This window comes from Muntiacus reevesi, chromosome 11, assembly GCF_963930625.1.
Source record: "Muntiacus reevesi chromosome 11, mMunRee1.1, whole genome shotgun sequence".
In the NCBI taxonomy this organism is placed as follows: Eukaryota; Metazoa; Chordata; class Mammalia; order Artiodactyla; family Cervidae; genus Muntiacus; species Muntiacus reevesi.
The window spans coordinates 50,140,415-50,145,298 of NC_089259.1; the positions used below are offsets into that span (position 1 = coordinate 50,140,415).

At 40.5% G+C, this 4,884-nt stretch overlaps 1 pseudogene; it reads right to left on the reverse strand.

Moving 5' to 3' along the window:
• Window positions 1-1,101: 1,101 nt before the first annotated feature.
• LOC136144239 (eukaryotic initiation factor 4A-II pseudogene) lies at window positions 1,102-2,673 on the reverse strand (annotated as a pseudogene).
• Between the last annotated feature and the right edge of the window lie 2,211 nt (window positions 2,674-4,884).

The following is a 4,884-nucleotide window of genomic DNA, read 5'->3' on the forward strand; positions in this document are numbered from 1 at the left end:
CCATGGGGTCTCAAAGAGTTGGACATGACTTAGCAACTGAACAACATGTTAGAGGGCCTCCTGAGTTCCAGGCACTGTGATAGACCCTTCCAGACTTCCCTAAGCAGCCATATATTTATTTCTTCAAAACTCTTTTTGGGAGCATTTAAAGGGGAAACTCTGTTAATAAAGAAGTCCTACATCTACTCCAGGGATCCCCAAACTCTGGGACCTAATGCCTGATGATCTGAGGTGGACCTCATGTAATAATAATAGAAATAAAAGGCACACTAAATGTAATGCGCTCTAATCATCCCTAAACCATGCCCCCATTCCTGATCCACAGAAAAATTATTTTCCACAAGACTGGCCCCCGTTGCAAAAATGTTGGGGGCCACTGATCTGCTGTAAGCACTCAGCATGGTACCCAGTTCTGCCCTCCCTCTCAGAACCTTGAATCTACAGCTTATTTATCTCACTCTTCACCTTAGGAGCTCTCTAGTTTTAGCTTAGACCCCATGCAAATATGATCGTGTCTTGGTTCACACCCTAGCTGGTACCCCTGACCTGTTGGACAAGGATGTTGCACTCTTATCCAGGTCCCTCTGGCCCTTAGAAAGCCCACACACAAGGAATATAATCTCTCTGAGTCTTCCTTTTCTACTGAGAGGTTAAAAGTATGTCTCTATCACTGTGTAGAGATAAATTCTATAACTATGTCAAAGTACTTGAAAAAATGTTAAAGTGCTCAACACATCTTACTTATTATTATTAATAACCCAGAACACATGGCCCTACTGCTAGAAACAAGCATAGTAACAGACATGGGCTGTACCAACACATGCAGAGGAAGGGAAGTAATATTTTTTGAGTGGTTCCTGTACCAGGGCCTTTCCAAGTTCTAGGGGGAACTTGGAGAGTGTCCCAAAAGATGGGAAAGAGACTCCACCTCTTTTTTTTTTTTTTAGCACTAATTAAATACTTTATTGAATAAATATAATACCAAACAAAATGCATTCAAATGCTAAAAAAAAATCAATTTTAAAGGTCTTTCTATTCAGGCTAATGACAAACACAATAAAGGCAGATATGCTAGTTTAACATAATTGGCTGGTTTTATACAGCACTTATATCTGTTAGTCCACAAGTATATTATTAAATGATAGAGAACATCTAATACAACCATTTCTACAGAACTAGGAAATAAATTTCTAAGAAAGAAAGATTTTATAGGCCCCATCTTTTATACCCACCCCAACAGTCTAACTCTAAAGAGAATAAAGCCAATGATTTCCTCACAAGAGCTCACGACTAATGTCGCTTTGCTATCAAAATCTGTATTTCTGATCTGTTATGAGCATTGAGACAAGATTCAAACATTCCCAAAGAAAGAAGCACAATGCACGTTGTGATCGCCTATTTAGCAACAGCGAGAACTGCATTCAAAACTATCTTATCCCAGGAATTAAATAAGGTCGGCCACATTCATTGGCATTTCCTCCACTGTAGTATTGTAGAAAGTCTCAATGTCACGAAGAATCCTCTTGTCTTCTTCAGTAACAAAGTTTATAGCCACACCTTTCCTCCCAAATCCATCCCCTCTGCCATTTCTGTGAATATAGTTTTCACGATTGATAGGTAGATCATAGTTTATAACCAAAGACACTTGTTGCACATCAATTCCACGAGCCAACAAGTCAGTAGTGATCAAAACACGGCTTGACCCTGATCGAAATTCCCTCATAATAACATCTCTTTCTTTCTGGTCCATGTCACCATGCAGGGCAGAAACTGTGAAGTCCCTGCATGCATTTTCTCTGTGAGCCAGTCCACCTTGCGCCTTGTATTGAGAAAAATAACAGCCTGTTTAATTGTCAGTGTCTCGTATAAGTCACAAAGTGTATCCAACTTCCATTCCTCTCTTTCAACATTAATATAAAACTGTTTGATTCCTTCAAGGGTCAATTCTTCCTTTTTCACCAAAATTCGAATTGGATCTCTCATGAATTTTTTGGTCACTTTCAACACATCCGTTGGCATTGTGGCAGAAAGCAACACCACCTGAATACTAGTATTTAATTTTTGGAAAATCTCATAGAGTTGATCCTTAAACCCTCGGCTCAGCATTTCATCTGCTTCATCCAAAACGAACATTTTGACCCATTTTGGAGAGAGATATCTTCTGTTTAACATATCAAACTCTCTCCCTGGTGTTCCAACAACAATATGCGGTGCTTCAGCCTGCAGTTTTTGCATTTCATTTTGAACATTTGTTCCACCAATGCAGGCATGACAAGTTGCTCCCATATAATCTCCAAGTGCCAGAATTACCTTTTGGATCTGTTGAGCCAGTTCTCTGCTGGGGGCCAATACCAGTGCTTGGGTCTCCTTGAACTCAATCGCCAACTGTTGCAGGGTGGAAATAGCAAATGTGGCTGTCTTGCCAGTACGTGACTGAGCTTGAGCAATCACATCATACCCTTTAATACATGGAATTATTATTATTCAGCTCTTTGCTGAATAGCTGATGGCTTATCAAAGCCATAAGCATAGATGCCCCGAAGAAGAGACTCCTTTAAGTTCATATCATCAAAGTTATCAACAATCTCATTCCAGTTGCTCTTGATGACACCATCGGGGTCCATTCCCTTTGGGCCGCCAGGTTCTGTTATAATCCGCGGAGCCACCAGACATGATCCGAAGAACCACTCAGTGCCGGACTGAAAAGAAAAGCGAGACTCCACCTCTTAAGTGTAAGGCACACCAAGGGCATCCAGGAAAGGAAAGATGGTCAGTGACTGTATGTGGAGACTACCACTGTGATAATTGTCTCCTTATCACCACCGTGGTAACCATCTTCCCAGATAGCCCAGTGGTAAAGAAGCCACTTAGCAATGCCAGAGATGTAAGTGACCTGGTTCTGTTTCTGAGCTGGGAAGATCCCTTGGAGAAGGAAACGGCAACCCACTCCAGTATTCTTGCCTGGGAAATCCCATGGACAGAGGAGCCTGGCAGGTTATAGTCCATGGGGTCGCAAAGAACCAGACAAGACAGAGCATTCATGTGCGTGCGCGTGCGCGCGCACACACACACACACACACACACACACACACACACACACACACACACACACTTTCTCTCTCTCTGGGATAAACAGACAGCCTGCTGGATTCCTTTTCCCCTCTTCTCATCTCCCATTGAGGCACTAAAGAAACTTTTCTCTTCCCAAGTTCTCTTTCTCCATGGACATCAATATAAATAAGAGATATCAGTGCATTTGTGTTCTATGTAGACTTTGCTGATCTAGAGGTGTTACCAACTCCCATGTTAAGCATGTAGAGCTAGAAATTCAATCTGAGTTTTTTAAAATTTATTTTTAATTGGAGGATAATTGTTTTAGTGCTCTGTTGGTTTCTGCCATACCGCAATGCGAATCAGCCACAAGTATGCATATATCCCCTCCCTCTTGAACCTCCTTCCCACCCCCTCATCCTACCGCTCTAGGTCATCACAGAGCATGGAGCTGAGCTCCCTGTGTTATATAGCCACTTCCCATTAGGTATCTAATTTACACATGGTTATGTATATTATTTCAGTGCTACTCTCTCAGCTCGTCTCACCCTCTCCTTCCCTTACCTTATCAATCTGAATTTTGGCTCAACAGATACTTGAGATACTCTAAACTAAGTAGTTTCATTCTCCATTTCATTTAAGTTTCTTAAACTCAACGAGAGACATATCATGCTTCCCATTTTATACATAAGGACATATATTCAGCAAGGTAACATTCCCAAGGATAATAAATAAAAGAACTGCAACCTCCTCTCTTGTCCATCTAAATGCAAAGCCTGTGTTCATGACTTTTCACTCCACTGCCTTTCTGCAGGCTCATGGGAATAATTAATAAAATGGTTCTTCATTCATGAAATATTTGTTGATTGTTTTTTAAAGAAAAAAGTTTTCTTTTAATCTACTTTCAAGGAAGCTCCTTTCTAGGAGCTTCAAGCACTGTGAGTCTATGATTTTAACTCTGTACAGTAAATAGAAAATTATTAATAATAATTAAAAATGATTTTAGTCAAAATGACCACTGATAGACATGTTTGCTGCTGCTGCTGCTAAGTCGCTTCAGTTATGTCCGACTCTTTGTGACCCCATAGCTGGCAGCCCACCAGGCTCCACCATCCCTGGGATTCACCAAGCAAGAACACTGGAGTGGGTTGCCATTTCCTTTTCCAATGCATGAAAGTGAAAAGTGAAAAGTGAAAGTGAAGTCGCTCAGTCATGTCCGACACTTCGCGACCCCATGGACTGCAGCCCACCAGGCTCATCTGTCCATGGGATTTTCCAGGCAAGAGTACTGGAGTGGGTTGCCATTGCCTTCTCTGGATAGACATGTTTATACCAGTCTAAAATATTGGAATATTGATTCTTAGGAACATGTCTCTATATAGAGTCTTTAGCTAAGCAGTGTAAATAAAATTCATGGTTTAGTATCAAAATGTATTTATTGAGGGCCAGGGATGTCTTTGGATGCTGGTAAGGCATTGGAGAAACATGAAAGACAAACAGGTTTTTGTCTTTTAGGAGTTTATAACTGAATTCAAACAGACAAAAACATTCCCAGGACACAGATAAGCAACAGATTATGATCACATAAAATAAAATAAGATAGAGAAAAAATACCCTGAGATTACAGAAAGACTAGACCCATCAGTGCTGGCTGGGGTGGTCAATACATAACAGGAACTGTGAGTTGGGATCTTCAGAATAGGAAGGATCTAAATGTGCAAAAAAAAAAAAAAAAAAAAAAAAAAATTAAACTGAGGAAGAGAAGATAAAACCTCAAATGTAGCTGGAGGCTCATAGAATGACTTCAAATCAACATTTTTATTGAAAAAAATA